The following is a 23,020-nucleotide window of genomic DNA, read 5'->3' on the forward strand; positions in this document are numbered from 1 at the left end:
GAGAGAGAGAGAGAGAGAGAGAGAGAGAGAGAGACCCATCATTCCACCTTACTCTACCTTCAGTCTTCCTCGACGTTCTTCCCTTTATATATCTTTCTTTCCTCTCTCTCCCTCATTTCTTCCTTTCCATCTGTTCTCACTCTCCTTTGTGCCCGCTTTCGTATCTATGTGTTTTTCTTCATTTCTTTCTTTAGTTTTCCCTGCTGTGCTTTCATTTTCCTGCACATTTTTCCTCCTCCTGTCTCTTCTTCTTTCCCCTTATTTGTCATAGTTATATATTTGCCCTTCTTGTGCCGTGGTCTTTATATCCCATAATTTTCTTCATTTTTCTTCGACTTTCTCTGAATCCTTTCTTCCTCTCGTTCTTTTGCTTCTTTTTATTTGTCCTCTCTCTCTCTCTCTCTCTCTCTCTCTCTCTCTCTCTCTCTCTCTCTCTCTCTCTCTCTCTCTCTCTCTCTCCTTTCCGCTGGCCTGTCTCCTTTTATTATCTTTCCCTCTCTCCCTCGCGGGTTCATCTCTCTTTTATTTGTCTCTCTTTCCTCCATTCTCCCTCTCCACGCTTATCTCGTTATCTCTCTTTTTCTTCTTTCCTTCCTTCCTTTCTTCCTTCCTCCTTTCCCTCTTCCTTTTCGCTTTCTGTCTACCACTCTTTTCCTTACTTTTATCTTTGGTCTTCGTCGCTTCCTTCCTTTATTCCATTCTTCATTTGTTCCTTCCGTCCTGCCTACTTTATCTTTTCTTCTGTCCTTCCTTCTTTCGTTGCTTACCACCTCTCTACCTCCCTTCCTTCCTTCCTTCCTTCCCTCCTTTCACTTTCACTCCTCCTTTCCACAGTTTCACTCCCCTTCATCACTTATCCTCTTTTTATTCAATTTTCTCACCACCTTCTCACATTTCCTCCTCCTTCCTTCTTTTCTTTCTCCTTCTTCTTTCTCTTTCCTTCTTTCTTTCCCTCATTCCATTTTTCTTTCCCTCCTTCCTTTTTTTCTTTCCCTCTTCCTCATCCCCTCTTTTCCGATGCTCCTTCTGTCCTTCTCTCTCACTCCTTCCTTCCTTTTCTTCCCTTCCTCTCCATCTCCTTCTATATTCATTCTTCCATGATTCCTTCCTTCCTCCATCCTCCAGTCTTTCTTCTTCTTCTTCTTCTCCTCCTCCTCCTCCTCCTCCTCCTCCTCCTCCTCCTCATCCTCATCCTCCTCATCCTCATCCTCATCCTCATCCTCTTCCTCCTCCTCATCCTCCTCCTCATCCTCATCCTCCTCAGCTGACTCTTTTTCTGTCCGAATAACTTGCTTTTATAGCTACGGTACATGTAAGTTCATGCCCCTTTAGTCTACAAGACACCCCGTAAACAATATACCCGTACATAGTGTTGCGTCACGATATTATACATTTTCAATTTATTCGGTGCAAACAAAGCAATATAAGCACAGATTAGGATCTGCACAGATAACCCTGAGTTAACGGTCACTACTCTTACTTTCGACCTGTGATGGGCTGTGGATCACTGAGGGTCCATGTTAGTCAAGTGACCACCATCGGGATTTTTTTAATGTACCAGGGGTCACTGCTTCAGGATGAAACTTGTGTACTTGTCCCATATGGGAGAGTTCCCTGTCTCAGTGGAGTGAACGGAGCTAGGGCCTGATTGACTGCTGCCTACCTTAAAAGCGCCAGGCAAGGCTGCCGCACCACCCCTAAACATCCACACTGTGCAGTCCCCTCGTGTCTACAGGACACCCCGTAAACTTAACATAGCGTCACGTCACGTCATTATACGTTTTTCAATTTACCCAAAGCAGTTGAGGTAATATACAGTAAGCACAGATTAGGATCTGCACAGATAACCCTGAGTTAACGGTCACTACTTTTACTTTCGACCTGTGATGGGATGTGGATCACTGAGGGTCCCTGTTAGTCAAGTGACCACCATCGGGATTTTTTTAATGTACCAGGGGTCACTGCTTCAGGATGAAACTTGTGTACTGTCCCACATGGGAGAGTTCCTTGTCTCAGTGGAGTGAACGGAACTATTGCCTGATTGACTGCTGCCTACCTAAAAAGCACCAGGGAAGGTTGCCGCACCACCCCTAAACATCCACTCTGTGCATTGCACATCCACACTGTGCACTGTGCAGTCCCCTTTTATCTAAGACACCCGTCCTATATACTTTTCAATCTCCCCAATGCAAAGAAAGCAATATAAGCACAGATTAGGATCTGCACAGATAACCCTGAGTTAACGGTCACTACTCTTACTTTCTACCTGTGATGGGCTGTGGATCACTGAGGGTCCCTGTTAGTCAAGTGACCACCATCGGGATTTTTTTAATGTACCAGGGGTCACTGCTTCAGGATGAAACTTGTGTACTTGTCCCACATGGGAGAGTTCCTTGTCTCAGTGGAGCAAACGGAGCTAGGGCCTGATTGACTGCTGCCTACCTTAAAAGCGCCAGGCAAGGCTGCCGCACCACCCCTAAACATCCACACTGTGCAGTGTGTAGCTTCCACGTTATGTCCACAGACTTTCCATTAACTCAATGTAACCGGTTTATAATGTCATGCCGTAACTATTATTTTATTTGTTTACTTTCTCTTTCAGGTTACTCTATTGGGTAGCTTATAGATAAAGTATTATAGAATGTGACTTTTCCTTTCCAGTGTTTCCTATAAAATTTCCATGTCAGTTTTTCCATGCTGCATGGTGGTTTTTCTCACTTTTTCCTGGAGGGTTTGGTGGTGGGGGGAGCCTTCTTGCCTTACTATCCTTATCCTTCAACATGTAGAGTTAGATCTTGTAGTCATAGTTTTCTCCAACAAGCAGCCTCGAAAGGACCATAAGGTCTGTTGCTGTTTGATTTCCTGTGTAATCCTGTGTAATCCTCCTCCTCTCTCTCTCTCTCTCTCTCTCTCTCTCTCTCTCTCTCTCTCTCTCTCTCTCTCTCCCGTGTCCTATCTCCACCACGCTTTTCCTTTCATGTCCAGCTTTCTCTTATCTCTTTGTGACTTTCATTTTTGCGGCAGTCTTCCTTGTTTAATTAGAATTTTTATGTCCCCGTATTTATTATTATTATTATTATTATTATTATTATTATTATTATTATTATTATTATTATTATTATTATTATTACTACTACTACTACTACTACTACTATTGTTATTGATGATGTTGTGAGATATTTGTTATTTTATTGTTATTTTAAATACTACTGTTATTGTTTCCAGTTAAAGTTTATTGTCGCATGGGTGTGTGTGTGTGTGTGTGTGTGTGTGTGTGTGTGTGTGTGTGTGTGTGTGTGTGTGTGCGTGCATATGTGCGGGTGCGAATCTCATAAGCGCCAAGGAAGTCCACTTAAGATTTTTTCCTATTAATTCCTGGCCTGGCTCCGCGTCCTTCCCTCCCTCCCTCCCTCCCTCCTTCCTTTCTTCCTCCTTCCCTCCCTCCCTTCTTTCTTCTTCCTTCTCTCTCTCCCTCCTTCCTTCCTCCGACTTCCTTCACCGACCATCCACCTTTACACTTCCCCATCCCCTTCTGCCCTCCTATTCTCTCCTACACCTCCTTTTTTCGCCTCCTTCCCTCTCCCCCTATCCCTTCATTCCCTTCCTTTCCTCTTCTCTTTGCCCTCTCTCGCTTTCCTCTTCTCCCGCATCGTCATTCCTAGTCTTCTCTCCTTCCCCTCTCCCTCTCCTCCCCCCCCTCCCCCTCTTTCTCTTGCACCTCCTCTCTTAACCCTCTCCTTCATTCCCTCTCCCTCTCCTTTTCTGTTCCCACCACTCCTTCCAAAGCCCGCCATTTCTTCCCTCCTCTCTCTTTCCTCTAGGTTCGCTTTCCCTCACCTCCTTCCCCTCTCTTATTCTAGACCCCCTCCCTCTCCCTTTCCCTTCCATCCCCCCCTTCCCTTCCCATGCCCCTCTCCCCCTCTTCAGTTTCAGCCCCCTTACTCCTCTCTTCCCTCTCTCCCCTCCTCCACTCTCCTCCCCACGTCTCCATCCACCCCTCCCTTTTCTCCCCTCCTCAGTAAGCAACCCCTTTATTTCCCCAGTCTCTCTCTCTTCAGATGCCAGCCATTCCCCCTCACTTCATTAATTCCCCCGTCCACAACATTCCACTTTCATCCCCCAGCCCTTCCTATTTCCACCCATCCTCCTCCCTTCCCCCCTTCCTCCTCTTTCCACCCCTCCCCGTCCCTTCCCCCCTTCCTCCTCTTTTTACCCCTCCCCCTCCCTTCCCCCTTCCTCCTCTTTCTACCCCTCCCCCTCCCTTCCCCCTTCCTCCTCTTTCTACCCCTCCCTCTCCCTTCCCCCTTCCTCCTCTTTCTACCCCTCCCCCTCCCTTTCCCCCTTCCTCCTTTTTCCACCCCTCCCCCTCCCTTCCCCCTTCCTCCTCCCCAACACCCTCCCCCACTCTCTCCTCTCCCAGCCCTCTCCCCCTACTCTCTCTCGTCTCCCAGCCCTCTCCCCTACCCTCTCTCGTCTCCCCATCTTCCGGTTTCTTCGTCTCCTTAATTGCTAGTCTTCCCCCACCTTTCCGTGTCTAATATCCTTCCTCTTTTCCTCATTTTTAACGCTTGTGCAGTGGCTGATGCACTTTTGATACTCTCTGGTATTCTACGCAGGCTAATACGAAGCAGTTATAGTTTACTGAGAAAATCCTAACAGTCGAAGGTGAACTCATTATTTAGCAGGGATTCCTATTAGTGGATATATTGTTACCCCAGCGATTTCATTCAAGGTGTAACAGAGTCGGCAAAAGAAGTAAGGGAATCATTAACGAAATCATTATTCTAAACTTTTACCCAGCAAGGGACTTTCCGTTACTGAATACAGGAGTCCGACATCGGTAAGAACATAATATCCAAGCATACCTGGTCAGTGAATGAGTTATTAGTGTTCTCGAGTGACCCTTTCTTTGCTGTAGGCTGACACCGGGCGATTTTCAGTTCTGATGAGGGGAAATTCAGCTAGCGTCATTCTTACCATCTTTTGTTTCCCTTGCCAGCTGCCCTTAGTTTCTTCTCCTCGCCCCTTGGCCTTCCACCCACTCCTTCACTCATACTCCTGTCCTTCCACCCACTTCACCCTTACTCCTGTCCTTCCTCCCACTCCTCTACCCTCGTTCATGTCCTTCCACCCATTCCTTCACCTTTACTTATGTCCTTCCTCCCACTCCTTCACTCTTATCCCTATCCTTCCACCCACTTCACCCTTACTTACCCTTTCCTTCCACTCACTCCTCCACCTTTACTCCTCTCCTTCCACCCACTCCTCCATCTCTACTCCTGTCATTCCACCCATTCCTTCATCATTACTCCTGTCCTTCCACCCAACCCACTCCTCCACCCTCATTCATGTCCCTCCACCCATTCCTTGACCTTTACTCATGTCATTCCACCTACTCCTCAACCCTCATTCCTGTTCTTCCATCCACTCCGCCCTCACCCCCTGTCTGGTTTTCTCCCTTCCTCTCTTAAGCCACCCTGTCAAGCACTTCCTCTCTCTCTCTCTCTCTCTCTCTCTCTCTCTCTCTCTCTCTCTCTCAGGCACAGTTTTTTTCCCCCCATTGTCCCAGTCCCCCAGCGGTACAATTGGGGACCTGGGTGTAACATCAGCGGTTGTGAGTCGTATTCTAGAGGAAAAGTTGACCGTAGAAAAATTTAGTGTCTGCCGTAATGATTCTCGTGTAGTTGATAGGTATTACTTCAGAGAAATCCATCTCCTCCCCCTCTCCCTTATCTTCTGTCTCCTTCCATCATCTTCTCTCTCCCTCCATCGTATTCTCCCTCCCTCCATCATCATCTTTTTCCCTCCATCATTTTCTCCTTCCATGTATCATCGTCTCCCTTCCTTCATCATCTTAACTCTCCCTCCATCATCTTTCTCTCCCCATCGTTTCTCTCCCTCCATCTCTGTCTCCCCGTCATTTCTATCCCTCCGTCATCTCTCTCTCTCCATCATCATCTCCCTTCCTCCATCACCATCTCTCTTCCTCCATCGTCTTCTCTCTTCCGCCATCGTCTTGTCCCTCCCTCCATCTTTTATTTTTTTTTTTCCTTCCACTCTCCCCTCCGATCTCTTCCTCCCTCCATCATGCAACCTTCTTTCCCTCTTTATTTTTCCACCTCTGTCTTTACCTGTTATTTTCCCATCCTTTCAGTCCCCCCTCCCCCTTCTCCACGCTCTTTCTTCCTTCCTTCTCTCCTTCCCTTTTCCTCCTATTCGCTGTTCCTTCTCTCTTTCCCTTCCTTTTGATTTGTCTTCCCTGTTCTCTGTTTTGCCAATTCATTCATCTTTCTGTCTGTGTTATGTTTTTTACTCCTCTTCCTTTTATCATCTCTTTTTTTTTCTTGATTTTCCCTTCTTTTTTTTTTTAGCCTCACATGCTGCTTTCTGTCCTGCCTTTTTTTTCCTTTTTTTCCCTCTTTTCCTTTTCTCCTGTCTCCTTTTAACTCTCTCCTCCCACCCATCCTTCCAACCTCCCCACCTCTTCCTTCGCGCCATCCTCTCCTCGTTTCCCTACCCTCTGTCACATATTAGGCTCCTTATCCCTTCTTCCGCCATCCATTTCTTCATCCTCTCCCTTCATCTTCCTGGTCTTCCTCTCTTCTTCCTTTTCCGTAATCCCTTCTTTCCATTTTCTCCCTTTTCATCTTTTTTTCGTTCTTTCTCCTCGCCCTCTCTTTCTCCCTTCCCATATTCTCCCTCCTTCCCTCCCTTCCATGTTTCTCCGTCCCCCATTGCTCCTCTTTTCTTCTCCTCTTCCTCCTTCACACACACACACACACACACACACACACACACACACACACACACACACCAGCTTCTCCTCGTCTTCCCCCCCACCCTTCCTTTCCTTCCCCACCCCCACCCACCCTTCGCCCTCTGCCTCCCCTCTCCCCATCCCCCCCTCTTCCATCATCCACAATCTTCGCACAAATCTTTTCCTCACTCCTTTTTATAGTCCCTCTTTCGTCTTCACACAGCCCATCAGTCTCTCTCTCTCTCTCTCTCTACTTCTCAGATTTCTTCACTCCCCTTTTCTACCTTCCTTCTCTTTCCCCATCACCTTTCCTTTCCCCTCCCTTCCCCTCCCCTAACTTCCATCTACAATATCTTCCTCTCATTTTTCTTCCCTCCCTCTCTGTCCTCACGCATCCTACCACGACCTCCCTTTCCCTTCCCTCGTATTTCTCTCCCTCTCCCTCCTCCCCTCACCATTTCCTCTCCCTTCCCCTCCCTTCCTACCTCTGGAATTTCCTCGTCCCCTCATCATCACTTCTTTTTCTGCTCCCATTCCTCCTCACATACCCTGCCCCTGCCTTCCATTTCCCTTATTCCCCCCCCCCTGTCTTTCCCACGCATCCTTGCTCCCTTTCCCCTCTCCCTTCCCTTCTCCTCGTTTGCTGTCTCTGAAATCTCTTCCTCCATTTTCCCTACTCCCCATTTTTACCTTGCACCCTTTTTCCTCTCTCTCCCGTCTCCCTTCCCACTAGTCTCGTCCCCCCACTTCCCTCCCACCTCTTCCTTCCCCTCTCCTCCTACCTCTCAGATTTCTTCCTCCTTTCATTTTTCCTGTCTCCCCTCCCTCTCTCCCTCCTCTTCCTCTCTGCCCTCCCTTTGTCTTCCTTCCCCTCTCTCTTCCTCACACATCCTTCCTCCCCTCTCCTCCAATCTCTAAAATCTCTTCATCCTTTTTTTTTTTTTTTTCATAGCTCCCTCTCTCTGCTTCGTCGTCCTCCCCTCTCTCGTCCCTCCCCCTCTCATCTCCCTCCCCTTCCCCTCTCCCCTCCCACTCTCTCCCTTCCCCTCTCCTTCTGCCTCTCAGATCGCCTCCTCCTCTCTTTGTCTACCCTGTCTCACCCCCTTCCCCTCTCCTCTCCCTCCCTCCTTCTCCCTCCCCTTCCCCTTTCTCTCTCCTTCCCCTCTCCCCACCCTCTCTCTCCTTCCTCTCCCTCTCCCTCCCTCCCCTCCTCTCCCCTCTCTCTCCCTCCCCTCCCTCATCCCTTCCCCCTTCCTTTCTCCCCCACCAATGAAGTTAGAGTGGTTTGCATCTGTTACGACCCCTCCTGCGTGCCTCAGCTAAGGGTCGTCATGGCTTCTGCTGGTGGTAAAACGCTGCTTAGAGGGGCCAGGGGGTCGTTGTGGTCGTAGTAAGAGGTCAGAGGCGAGGATTGTGGATGTGGTGGAAGGTGGCGGAGAAATGGAATTGGTGACAGCAGGATTTGAGGGTGGTGGTAGTTGTGGTGGTGGTGGTGGTGGTGGTATGGGTTGTGTGGTGAGATGGTCATGGTGGTGATGACAACAGGCAGTGAGGATGGTGGTGGTGGTGAGGATGGCTTTGGGGGTAATGGTGGTAGTGTGATGCTGGTGATGAGGGCTATGAGTGTTGCTATGGTAGGCTGTGGTGGCAGTGCTCGTGATGGTGGTGGTAGTGATCGTGGTTGTGCTGATGATGGTGGTGGTGTTGTTGGTAAGTGGTGGTGTGGTAGTTGTGGTAGTAGACTGTGGTAGTAAGGAAGGGTGTAGCAGTGGTGGTAGTTGTAGCAGTAGTTGTAGCTCTAGGTTATTTGAAACGTGAATCCAATAGTTTGCAGGTTTGATTTGCTCCTCTACTGCCGTCCTTGTGGGAGATAGAGAACGTTTGTATAACTAGGCAGTTGAGCCACCTGCTTATACCGGGGCCACCACATGAAGGCGTCCATCTCGACCACCATGGTAGCAGTGAGGCTGGCTGTGGTGGTGGTAGTGGTAGGAGGGCTGTGGAAACAATAATTCAGATGTCAGGGTGGAGCCAGAGGGAAGAGTAATGAATACTAATATTCAAATGGTCAGTCTTTTTCCTCGTTTTCACTTTAAACTGGCCTAAAATTTCCATCTCTGTCTCCAGTGCAGATTTGTAATAGATTGACACTAGATTATGGTCCTAGTCACAAAGGAGTGATATGGAAAGGGTATAGAGCCCCAGCATTGTCCTTTTCTTTTTCTACCTGTGGGGAGTACGTGAAATAAGCTAAAAAAAAAAAACAAAACAGCAACGAAACGAAAATCTGGGCCAAGTTAAAGTAAAAATAAAGAATAATAATGATTGACGGTGGCGGGGAGGAGGGATAGTTAATATAATATTCTTGTGATAGTTACTGTGCTAGATACTCGTAAAATAGAAGCAATAGTGTTAACAGTGACGGTGGTGGCGGATGTGATAAGGGTGATGGAGAGAGGAGACTGATGATATTGGCGATGGTGATGGCCTTGGTGATAGGGATGGGGTGGCGCAAACGATGAAAATGATTTAGGTAACTGTGGTGTTTATAATAATAGTGATGTGGTAACGCAGAGGATGAAAGTGATGGAAGCAAGTGTGATAATAATAGTAATAATAATAATAATAATGAAAGATCTTGTGGTGCAAGTGATGAATGTGATAAAGGTAACTTAAAATGTGATGATGGTGATATAATAATGCAAAAGATGAACGTGCTGAAGGTGAATAAGTACAATGATAGTGATAATGGTGATGGAAGTGATGATGATGAAAGGAACTATGATGAAAGTGATGATGAGAGATGAAAGTGAGTAAGGTGGAGGCTAGTAAAGGTGGTAATGCTGATTAGAGTGATGATGAATGAAAGTGAGAGTAATTGTAATGATAGTGAAAATGAAAGCATTGAAGGTGACTAAGTATGATGATAGTGATAAGGATGATGATGAATGAAGCTGAAATTACTCTGATAGTGATGATAGTGAAGGTGTGATGAGAGTGAGTAGTGATGATGGAAAGCGGTGGAGGTGAGTAGGCATGATGATAATGGTTATATAAAGGTGATAAGGGTGATGATGAAGGGGACGGTGGCAGGGGTGAGGAGATAACATTGATAAGGCTGTGATAATAACACGAGGCCCTAATGGCACACTTCACGGATGAAAGCGGCGTGTTGATGTGTGTGTGTGTGTGTGTGTGTGTGTGTGTGTGTGTGTGTGTGTGTGTGTGAGAGAGAGAGAGAGAGAGAGATGGGAGGGGGGTATCCGAATGGCCCACACACTCTTGGGGTAAAAACATCATGTTGTTGAAAGTGAAGACTGCTGTTGGTTTTGTGGCCCCATATTAAACTGAAATGTGAACCCAGTGTACTACAGGCTTAAGTTCTTCTCCTGTTACAGTCCACCATCCATCTTTCGGGGAATAGGGAAGTAGCTGCTTGATGTTTAGATACCCAGTCAATGGAGTCGCCTGCTTATATCGGCGCCACCATGTGAAGGCGTCCCTAACCAACACTGAAGGTTGATGGTGAAGGAAAAACAAAAAAAATATAAAATAAAATGGCGTCATCGTTCTGAAGGAGTTAATGATGTTTTTGGCGGGTGTCGCACTTGTGAGTTTGCTGGAATTATGTGTTTACTTCCCTTCTTATATTTATTTTATTTCTTATCTCCCTTTTTTTCTTATTTGTTTTGCTTTTCTCCCTCTCCTTGCCAGTTATTCTACTCTCACTTCTTTGCCTTTTCTTTCTTTGCCCCTTTCGTGTTTTGTATTTTTCATGTTTTTTGGGGTTGGGTGGAAATATTTGTACTTTTATTTACCATGCCTTCTTCCTCATCTCCATTATCTTCTTTAGTTCGTTTCTCCTTCTCTTTTCTTAATCTCTCTTTATTTTCCTTTTTATTTCGTCGTTTTCAGCTTCTATTATAACACATTAACTCATACTCTTCTTTGTCTTTCTTTTTCCCCTTTGTGATCATCATGTACTGCTTTTTGTATTTTATCAATTTTAATGTTTTACCTCTTCGTATTCATTTTGTCCCCACTCCGTTATGATTCTGTTTCTTCGTTCACATTATCCTTTGATTAGATGAACTGAAATTACACGTCTAAAGATCGTAGAAATTACCATAAATGATGGCTATATAATTTAAAACCTCCTTACCCCACATAATAGAGTGAGATGTCAGTGTTGTATGGGCCCTGCCAGACACTGACCATTATCTGTAGTCTGTAGTCAGAATCACTAACAACAGACAGTAATATTTTACCTTCTCTGTCATAACTTGTGCCCCGGGACGCGCGTTTCATTTATTATTTCAGAGTAGGAGAGGGCCTCGTTAGTGAAGGAGGCTGATGAAAGCTATACCAAAGCTCCTTAGTTCGAAATGTCTCTCTGAACATAAGGAAAAAAATATATACCATGTAACCGTATTGACAGGGATAATTTCGTAAACGTGTTTGGCCAGAATTTCCAGAACTAAAAACTATAGAAATTAGTAAGTGAGCGCCATGCTGTATTAATCCTACTTCGACGTATAGAGTGCATGTGTCAGTGTTGTAATTTCGTTTTCAGACCCCTTGCAATATCTGTAACCTTTATTCACATTCAGTATATAGGCTGATATTTTCTTAGGCTTTCTGTACTTTACTCTTACTGCTCTCAGACGATTTTATTCGGGAGGCATCCACGTAGTGAAGGTGATTAGTGATGGCTGTGGGCTATATTCTATGGCCATTGTAGGATTCTTAGCACGTTCTCCTCAGCTATTTATTTTCCACCTTATGTCTCAGTATCCTCTTGTATGTCATTGATACAAAATACGCCGACATAAAAACGACGTAAACAGCACAGAGGAGACTGTTCAGGTGTAATATGCGAAATAAATCGCTGAGGAAGAGGCGCTACGAAGTTTATTTTAGCGACTTAGAATACGACACTATATGTAAACCATCCCCAGCTTAGACAGATCGTGATCGTGTGGAAATTGCGGAAATAACCTTGTCAGACCCCGGCCATTAACAATCAGTAGTCATAATCACCATCACATTTTACCCTTTACACTCCATCTTTATTTTTTTCCCCCGAGGACCAAGAGTTTGCGAAAAATGAGTGTCTTCATTTTTAAACTTGATTTCATTATGTTGTAGCTGACTTCATATTATTTTGTACAACTTGGGTAACCTCAGTCGAAATGAAGGTGTTAATGAAGGCCATATCTACCCCAGCCAGTTCAGGAAGCCCCTCTTAAGCTGAATATAATTATCTAGTGCTAATGAGAGTATAATTATCTAGTGCAAACGAGTATATAATTATCTAGCGCAAACGAGAATATAATTATCTAGTGCAAACGAGAATATAATTATCTAGTGCAAACGAGAGTATAATGTAGAAAACATCCATGGGCTGAATAGATCTGTTAATCCTTATACTATACTCTTATTACTTTAACTCGGCCTAGAATTGCCATCTCCATCTTGAATGCTGATCTGTAACGGTGACTTAAAAATACAGTATGAAGCTAGTCACAGAAACGTGCAATGGAAAGGATGTGCAGCCGTGGCATTGTCTTATTCTCCCACTGAGCCACGTGAAGTAAGCTGCAAAAGGACGAAGATCTGAGCCAAGTTAGAGTAAAAGGCGTGTAGTGGAGATCCATCCGAAGCTGAGCAAAATCGCATGGTAGTAACAGGAGTATAGTAAGTGATTAACTCTTCAGTTCGGTGACGCATATTTCCACTTGATTCTGTCTCCGGGCAATTTATATAATTCAGGGGAGACCACTAATAATAAGAGAATTATTAAAGGCTATACCTAACCTCCCCAGTTAGAAAGGTGTCTCGAAACCTTATTAAAATCCTCAGTAGATAGCTAGAACAAACAAAAAACACGCGTCATCAGATTGAACTGGTTAATCTCAAAAAGGATGTATCGAATGAAGGTAAAATTAATGGATGTGGGATGCTATTTGGTCTTATGAGAGGTTGGGTGCTTTCATGGTGATTCTGTCGTTCTGCTAGTTCACCACCTTCCCCTCTCCCCCTTACTGTGTATTATCACTTACCTTTATTTCCCAGGTGGCTGAGTGGGAGACAGTGCGTGTGTGTGTGTGTGTGTGTGTGTGTGTGTGTGTGTGAGGCATCGTAGTAAAGAGAGAGAGAGAGAGAGAGAGAGAGAGAGGGACCGATGTTTATTTCTGCATGTGAGTTTGTGTGTGTGTGTGTGTGTGTGTGTGTGTGTGTGTGAGAGAGAGAGAGAGAGAGAGAGAGAGAGAGAGAGAAAGGAAAAAAAAAGTTTCCCAGTTGTTTTGTGATGTACTGAAGATAATAGAACCGGTTTGTTATTGGGATGGATGTGTGTGTGTGTGTGTGTGTGTGTGTGTGTGTGTGTGGAGGTGGGAGGTTGTTTAAAGGAAAAGTTAAAAGAAAAAAGTATAAGGATGGTGCACTGAAGAAACTAAAAGTAGGTTGATTGGGTGTCAGAGAGAGAGAGAGAGAGAGAGAGAGAGAGAGAGAGAGAGAGGACAACGCCCGACTGAGGCCATTGTTACAAGTTAGTGTTAAGTTGGTGTTGATGAGGCGAGAAAATGAGGCAGACTTGGGAAGAAATTACCAGAAATAGGATGGGAAGAGGATTAGCAATGTTTTAGTAGTGGATGGAGGGGGAGATGTGTTCATATTTTTTTTATTTTTTTATTGGTAGGAAAAAGAAAATATGTTGTCTTTCTTTTTCTTGGGAGGAAAAGAAGATATGTTGTCATTCTTCCTTTTTTTGGAGGAAGAGGTGTGTTATTTATCTATTTATATTCTTTTTTAATGTTAGGTGGTTGTAGATGATTGTTAACTCACAGCGAAGATTAGTGATTTTCATTTAGGAAGAGTTTTGAGGAGTGTGTGTGTGTGTGTGTGTGTGTGTGTGTGTGTGTGTGTGTGTGTGTGTGTGTGTGTGTGTGTGTGTGTGTGTGTGTGTGTGTGTGTGTGTGTGTGTGTGTGTGTGTGCGCGCGCGCGTGTGTGGTGTGCTTGATGAAGGTGGTGAAGCCCCTTGATGTGAGTGCCTCAGAGCCCCCCACAATCACCGACATAAATAAGGATCCACTGGGCTTCTCCTTCCTTCTAAATTTTCTTTCTGTTTTTCTGCCTTTTTTCCTGCCTTTAGCCTTTCATTTTTTTCGGAATTAGGTACGTCTTTCTTTCACCCTCTCTTCTCGCCTCCCTTCATTTCCTCTCCTCGCCTTTCCTCTCCCGTCTCTTCGTTTCTCTTTTGTTTTGTTTTTCGTCTTCACTCTTATTCTGTGTTTATTGTTTGCTTCCTTTTCATTTCTCTCGACGTCCTTTTTGCATTCCTCTCTTCTCCTCTCATTTCATCTCAACTCAGCTGATAGCAAATACTGAATGGCCAGACTGAACCGGTCAAAATATGCTTTGTTCACTTTAACTATGCCAAAAAATAGCATCTGTTCATCTTTTATACTTAGTTTTAGCAATAGATTTATGCTTGGATATTGTGCTAGTCACGAAGAAGTGCGATAATGGGATGTAGAGCCCTTGTATTGGCATATTTTTCCTTTTGAACTTCGTGAAATAAGCTACAGAAGTACGAAAACCTCCGTCTACACTCTCTTTACTCTAACTTAGCCTGAAACTGCCACCCCTCCATCTTGAATACTTAGTTGTAACGATGGATTAAATGATGCTAGTCACGAAGTAGTGCTGTATGAAAGCTACGTAAAACAAGCTGCAGAAAGACGAAAATCTGGGCCAAGTTACAGTGAAAGAGCTATAAGTAAGAAATGAATGAACTTGGATATTCTGTGTCCAAGTGCAGTCCGGGCTTACAGTAGACGATCAGGCAAATTGCGCGAAGTAGAATTCCCCCATCAGTGTGAATAGGACCTAAGAGTAAGTTTAGGAGCCCGTTCAAGGTGCCCATTATCCACGTACACTGGATCAAAAAAGCATCGGTGCACACCTCTTGAGAAATCGTCGTACACTACTGACAATGGCTACTACAAACTCCTAGTTAATTCTACCCTACCTTGATAGGAATGTGATCTTGAGGATGGCATATATATATCGCTTGCTTGACGTTTCCGAGTCAGTACTGTTAGCATGCGTATATTCAGTTGATAACGGATAAGTACCCCGGAACACCAGGAGCCATATTCATCACTTAGGATTTCGTCGGACCCTTCCTGCACGTTACTATTTCTTTTTTTTATTGAGTATACACAGAGACATACACAGAGCTTCACATTTGCTTCACTTTCTACCCCCTCCCCTACCCCTGATCTCTCGCCCTTACCTACCTCACCCTCTTTCCGACACCCGACACGCTCTCCCCTCCCACCTACCCCTTACTTCCCAACTCCACTTATCGTGCCTCCTTCACCGATATCGACATGCTCCCCCCCCACCCCCTCTGCACCTACCCCTTATCTCTCGCCCTCACCCCACCTACTCCACCCCGCTTGTCACCTTTTCACTTCCTGGTTACCTTTCGTACTTTTTTTCTCTCTTTTCGTTGTTGTGGCCTTCCTGATTCCGATTTATTCACGTCTCTTATTCTTATTCTGGTGTTTTAGTGTGCATTTTAGGTATTTCATTTGGGTATTTTGTTTATATATGGCGAATTACACCAGTATATTTAAGATACAATAGTTGCTGCCAGACTTGCACAATCCTCTTGCCTCTTCTTGCCCTTATCCCCCCCTAACCTTTCAGTTCATCTTTACTCACACATCTACCTAACCTCCACCCCACCCTAATCTAGATTAATCTAAACTAAGCTAACATATCCCAAGCAAACTTATACGCAACCCAAACTTTCCTGCCTAAACGAATAATTTTACCTTACCTTACCTTAACCTATCGTACCGTACCGTACCGTACATTACCTTACCGTACGAAAGTCTTACCCAAACATTTCTCCCTCTCAGTCTATCCCCTCAGCCTTACTCACACACACACCTCTCACTTCCCCCACCCACCCCACCCCACCATTACCCTCATTGCAAAAATTTATGGCAGCATACACACGCTCATTTCTTCCCCGGTGAACTTTTATTTTGGCGAACCGTGTGCTCTGTTTCTCTGTGTGTGTCAGTGGGGGTTCTCTTAGGGATGAGGATTATGGTGGGATTATTTCCACGTTTTTCTGTCCCTCAGTTTCATGGAGACTGTTTGTGTAATTTTCCTTTTCTCTTTACCAGTTCTACTCTTGACCGTTCTGCCTTGGAATTTTTCTGTATATACCGTACATATATTTCATACTTACTGCTGCTTTACTAGACCCTTGTGTTCAGCTTGAGCACTTCACTTCGATTATGTGATTTTCATTTTAACTAAACTACCACCAGATGAATTGATTCAAAGATTCTTACCCAGCTGCTGTAGTGAATGTTTTATCGAAGAACACATGTACTTCTGTTAAAAATTCAATCCAGTGCAAGAATAAACTAAAAACTGGGCCACCGGAGTGAAAGGGTCAAGGAAGAATGTTGATAGGCACTTATGAAGGCTGTATCAAAGCTCTCCAGTTCGGTAAGGCTCCCGAGCTGAACAAAATCGTCAGGAGGTTGCAAGATTGAACAAAGAACAGGCGTCAGGTTATTGGTGATTTTATTTTGGGGAGGGTATGCCGTCTGTAATTTTTTTTTTATTTTATTATTACCTTGGTCGATTGCGTATTTCTTGCTAGGTGTATTTCCTAAATGTTTAGCCTGTTCTTTCTCTCATGGCTGCTTTATGTTTTCCTTATCTTCAGTTTGTTGGAGTTTTTTTTTTTTTTTTTTTTTTCTCCAGGACGATTTTGTCTTTTGTAGTTTGTTCTTGTAATGCTAGACGATTTATACCCAGCTTAGGGTAGACCTGCCTGGAAGGATTAGAAATAGTATCGTTTAATGTCTTTTGCACGATAATGTCCTGTTTTTATTTATTCCTCCTGCCACCAGACGATTTTCTTCAGCAAAGGAAAGAACAAACAGCAGAGGTGAAATCATTGAAGAGATTGTCAGTATTTCCAGTAGACATTTTTTTTATTAAGTCAGCGAGGTACAGTAGTTCTTTCAAGGCTTATCGTCCAAGCTTTCACAATTTTTTTTATTCAGACCAACGCGGATAGAGTACCGGTATAATGTTTTTCCGTTTTTTATTTATGATTATATTTTATTTTATTTGTTATTTTTATGCTCAGTCCAGCAGCCTCTCTTTAAATTTACTTTCTAGGATTTCCCTTTTTTTATTCTTTTTCAGCGTGGTAGTTCTCTCAAAATTTATGATGCAGGTTTTCAGCATGTTATTTTTATTCTCAGCAATTTCTCTCAAAGTTATCATCTAGGCTTTCACCATGTATTTTTTTTTCCTTTCTCCTGAGTTTACCTTTGTGTACGATGACGGTCTTTTGTATTTAAGCCTTGCTACCACCACAGTTTTACCCATCGTTAAAGAGCTCCTTTGTAGCGTATGGATCAGTGGAGGGCAACATCTTTCACTCTCCAGATCAGAAAGTCTCCCCGAAACTAAATAATATTGTCTCTTGGCGGAAAAAATTAAAAGACGTCATGATAAGTAAAGGTTTTAATGTAAGATCAATTAAAAAAGATAAGTTCCCCCTCCTCACCTTTACCTGACCCCTTCTATTCCCCTCTTCCTCCCCCTCCATCCCCTCCCCCTCCATCCCCTCCCCTCCTCCCTCTTTCTCTCTTTGCTCCTTTCGCTCCTGTTACCATCTTGCGCACCTTTCTTCTCCTTCTGTTATTCCTATTTGTGTATCTCCTTTCTGCCCCTCCTTTCCCTATTCCTTCCTCCTTCTCCCCACATCCCGCTCCCTTCACTTCTCCATCTCCTCCAGTTCCCTCTCCTTCTTCCCCCTTTCCGATCTCATCTCTCCCCTTCCTCCTCCTTTCCTTTCCCTCTTTAAATCTCTCCCCTCTCCCTCTCTCTCTCCCCTCCCCTTTCATCGTGGCCAGCGAGGATGTGGGATGTCGTGTAGGTGATGCCGAGCGAGAAATGATTATTGTTATGCCTCGTGTTTTTTATCACAGTATTGGGGAAGAGAGAGATATTGAAGTAATCAGGACGGAAAACTGTAAGGAAAACAACTTTCTTTTTGTGGCTGGGATATTTCTTCTCTCTCTCTCTCTCTCTCTCTCTCTCTCTCTCTCTCTCTCTCATTCTTTCCCTTATTCTAATCAAGCATCCTTTTGTTTCTTTCTGTCGTTTTCCCTTTTGATCTGTAAATGAAAACTTCTGCACTCCCATTGCACGAATTGCAGAAGTTGCAGGGTCTCAAAGTCTGTATATAAAAATCTTTAGTTGTGAATAAGAGAGAAATAAAATGGAGTGAGACGAAAAAATGTTAGGTCATGGAAAGGAAGAAGAGTAATTATCGAAGGTGTATGGGGAAATATATGTCGGATAGGTAAATGTGAAGCTGTGTGTGATTTAAATTTATACCCGTCAGGATTCCGGTGGCTTGAATGGTGAGTGAGTGGGAGTGTGGCCCATTCAGTTCGGCACTCTTTGGTTAGTATCTCTTTCTATCAAGTTTTCTTGGTTCTCTGTGCCCTGCCTCACCTCACCCTGAGGTTCAAAAGGAGTCTAAATGATGATGGCTGATGATATGAGGAAAAGAGAGTGAAAAAAAATCATGTATGAATGAGAGAGAAGTAAAATGAAAGGAGAAGAAAAACTGGTAAGCATGACGATAAAGGAAAGTAATTTCGAGAAAGTGTGTAGTTTGTATATGAGGAATGGAACAAAGACAAAAGCGAAAAGAAACGAAAAAAAGAGTAGCCTTTAGTTCTGAATTTGCAAAGATAATATGGATGAAAAATATGACAAGGAAAAAGGTTTCAGAAGTAATGATCGAAAATGTGTTTAGGAGGAAAGGAGTTAAAAATATATATATATATATATATATATATATATATATATATATATATATATATATATATATATATATATACATACATACATACATATATATATATATATATATATATATATATATATATATACATACATATATATATATATATATATATATATATATATATATATATATATATATACATATATATATATATATATACATATATATATATAAATACAGTATAATATAAATCTTTATTTGTGGGTGAGGTAGAGATAAAATATTCATAAATGGAAGAAGAATTAACATTCAGTACAAGAAGGATGAATTAAAAAAAAAGAAAAAAAAGTGCCTATTCTGTATAGGAGGCGTGGAGTAAAATACATCCCCCCAAAATACTTAATTTTGAATGAGACGGGGAAAAACAAAGTTTCAAATAATGTAGTTTACATGGTAGTGAAATAGGATATTGAGAAATGTGGTTCGTCTGTTTGTGGGGAAAGAATTAAATAAGAAAAACAGAATCTTTCACGTGTGAATAAGCTAGAGGTAATTGTAGTAGAGCAACTGCAGTCTGTCTGGTCGAGCAGACCCATCAACCGCAGACAAGCAATTGCCCCTGCAGGGACATCCCGTACAGTGAATTGATGTTCCCATGCTGTGGACAGCGCCTCGCCACAGCGAAGCGCAGGAAAGAGTATAGAGTTTGATTCATGGACGACACCGCAGTTGTGTCTCTCCATCTGTTTAACAGGGGCACCATATTAGGCTTTACATCACCTCGTTATTTGGGTGTAGATACCACCCAGCGTTGTCAGTGGTTTCCTCGGTTACAGAAAGCCATTATGCTTGTCCGTGAAGAGCCACCTTAGGAAGAAGTGGACAGTACTTCGTCAAGTGAGTGAATGATGGTCGCCACCACACGAGAGGTAAAATGAAGAAGAAACAAAAAAATTGGGAGCATAAAAAGGAAAAAGAGTAGTTATAGAAAATTCCTTAATCTGTCGCATCAGTATATAGATAAGTTGGTCGATGGATCAATAGATAGATAGATAGATAGACAGATAGGTATATAAATATGAGGATATTTAGACAGCAACTTAGTGAGAAATTCGGAATCGCTTATCAGCTTGTTTTTTTTTATTCCTCTTATGTACTTTTATTCGTAGCTAATCCGATCATCCTGTTTAGCGTGATCTTCCACTCAAGCCCACGACAATAACATCGCAGCTTCTCAAATGTGGGAGAGAATACGGTAAAGAAAGAAATGATACATAGGAGAGAGTCGGTATATTATCATCATCTTCTCCCTTATCATCATTATCCCATTCCTATTTCCAACAAATACATGGGATACTATAAAAAGGATGATTCATAAAAGTTAGTGGTTCTTGATATATTACCATCATCATCATGCCATCCCATCACCATCCTTCTTGCTGACTAATACATGGAGTGTATTATATAATGATATGCGTAATGTATGGGGTGTTAGCCTATATGGTGTTATATGAATGAAGAGTCATAAACGAGAGTGGCTAGTAAAATATCATCTTCATCATCATCATCATCATCATCATCGTCGTCGTCGTCGCTGTTTCCTAGTAATACAAGAGATTCTATTGTAAAGAACTTAAAGAGACCAAACTGATTAAAATGCATAAAGACTGGTGATGAAGGTGCAGCTGATAGGAGTGCCATTCGTCCGTATTTTCCCGGATATGTCCTCTATTTAGGTCTCTAAATCTTCATCGGGAAGGAATTTCACAAATTCTTCTAAAGTCCGGAATTTCAGCGTCCATAATTTTCTTCACGGAAAAAAAAAAAACATGAAACTGTATTGACGAGAGAGAGAGAGAGAGAGAGAGAGAGAGAGAGAGAGAGAGAGAGAGAGAGAGACAGAGACAGAGACAGACAGACAGACAGGATGCGGAAACGGTAGTCCTACAGATCTCTTCCAGTTTTGGTCAGCTGGTAAGTCACATGTACGCCTGTACGGTGTTGTCATCTTAGCAGTTTTAGGGCTAGCGTGTAGTGCCATGTAATGTTTTCCATTTTCTCAGCCACGCGCATTTTTATATTTTTTTCGTATTGCTATTACATCCATAAATGAAAAGTTGTTTTAGCATAGTTTTATTAAAACTAATTCCCCTCTGTGTCAAAGCCAAGACTAAAGTATTTTGAACTAGGAAAAGAAACATTTAAATAAAAAATTGTGACAAATAGGCCAAAATTGGACAATACTTTAGACATTTTCTGGTAGACATTTTGTACTGTAGACATTTTCTGTTGCAGACATTTCTTCGGTCACGGTATATATATATATATAGATAGATAGATAGATAGATATATATATATATATATATATATATATATATAGATAGATAGATAGATAGATAGATAGATAGCTATAGATAGATAGATAGATAGATATTATGCAGACTTTCAATATTAATTATCACGTCTACTTCAAGGTTATCTAGCTCCAAAGTGTGTGTCGGGCGGGGACAGGATGTCTTCGGGAACTTCCTTTTTTTTTAATATTCAGATACGGTAGCCCTAGCAGCGGATAATCGTAGACACATAACGCATATATCGTGACATTGATGTAGGCCGTAATATTTCTCAGATTTTTTAATTATTATCCATAAATAATGGAAATAGATCAGTGTTGTTGTGGCCCTAGGCACATCTGAACATGCACCCAGGGAACTGTAAGCAGGAGGTTACCCTTGTCCTGCATTCCATCGTTGTCCTTTCGGGTAACAATGAAGGCATTAAGGACGCTAGAGCTGCCCAGTATGCTTAGATGGAAGGATTTTCCCACTTTTTTTTTTTTTTTTTTAGAAGAGAAGTTACAAGTGTTGTATCTTCCTATTAAACGTTTCCTTATTTGGGTATATATAATTCTACCACTATGGTATCTCTAGGGTTGTTACTTCCGTTACCAGGGGGAGCTTTTTTTTTTATGGTCACAGTATTTTTAATGCAAAGAAGAAGGAGCCAAAAGCTGAAAGCTTGCGAGTTTTTCTTTCCAGGAAAAAAATATGTATAATGGGATCAGATTCAAGATCCGTTCAGTTCGAGAACCTGGGCACATTGCGTTTTAAGCACTGGCGTTCATAGGCAGAGGGAAATTCAAACTGAGGAAAACAGTTCCAAAGAAGATTGTTGCACACGTTAAGACTTGAGAGTATCTGTTATCTCTGGCATTTGAGAAATGGAAAACGCAGAGAAGAATGTGACCCTAGGAAGAGCATGCGGTTGCGAAAATAAGAGAACAAGAATAATTTTAGATTATGTCGTGGTTAAGGAGGCTGAGGAGGAAAGGAAGTCTGCGGTACCCTCGTGCCGTATTTCCTTGTCATGTTGCTAGGTTAACTTCGTGACTTTTTTTTCGGATTCCAGAATGAAGTAACGTCTTGTAATTCAAAGAGTTATTCTACCACTTTTAGAATACAGTCGACAGCTACTATGTTGTTTTATTTTGAACTAATACAGTACTTTCTTTACACTAACTTGGCCCTAAATTACTACCAGTATCTCTCATGCATGAATGCTGAGTTGTCAGGATACATTAGCGCTAGAATATGGTGGTTGTCGTGAAGAAATGCTGTGAAAAGAACGTAGATCCGTAGTATTGCCTTTTTCTGCCATTGAGTTACATTAAATCAGTTGCAGAGGGGTGAATATCTAGGCCAAGTTAAAGGGAAAACAGTATGGAAGGTACTATACGTCGTCATAAACTGCATACAGGAGAAGATCGACACCTACTGGGATTCTTGTACTTCTTCCGTCACCTTCAACTGGTACACTTATGATAAGCTAAAAGATGCATTGCTGTAAACTTACCTACACCACACGGCACTGCTTGTCGCGTGCCCGCGTGTTAAGACAAATAATTATGACACTTTCGACTATAATTTTGTTTTAGTACAACTGATTATTTCAATTTAGTCTGTAATTTTGTTATAGCACATCTGATTGTTATACTTTTGACTCCATAACTTTGTGTTAGTACAACAAATTATTACTTCTTTGATCCCGGATTTTTGGCTTTATGTAAACAGAAATTGTACCGAGATAATTATGCATCCACCTCCATAATTCTGGTCGTGTGGAGAAAGTTGGCGTTAATATGGCTGTAAATTGTTTCGTGGCTTGTGATGTTGAGAATGGCTTGTTTGATTGTGTTCATGTGGTTGTTGATTGTTTAGGGGCGTTTGATTTAAGTATAGTGTAGTTGTTTACATTTAGTGTATGACTATATATTCTTTAATGATATGTGGTTTGTCATGGGGCTTGTTTATGTTTGTCTTATATGGCTGTAGACTGTTGAGCGGTGTTTGATTACCATATGTGATGTAACTGTGTGCATTGATGTGACTCTTGG

At 42.7% G+C, this 23,020-nt stretch overlaps 1 protein-coding gene across 2 annotated transcripts in view; it reads left to right on the forward strand.

Annotated features, from left to right (window-relative positions):
- The window catches only part of LOC145416391 (uncharacterized), a 140,301-nt gene that overhangs the window by 83,600 nt on the left and 33,681 nt on the right, over positions 1 to 23,020 (forward strand). The gene's annotated exons all lie outside the window — the stretch shown is intronic.

Source organism: Coenobita brevimanus, chromosome 13, assembly GCF_032717465.1.
Source record: "Coenobita brevimanus isolate Jiangsu-jjx chromosome 13, ASM3271746v2, whole genome shotgun sequence".
Classification (NCBI taxonomy): Eukaryota; Metazoa; Arthropoda; class Malacostraca; order Decapoda; family Coenobitidae; genus Coenobita; species Coenobita brevimanus.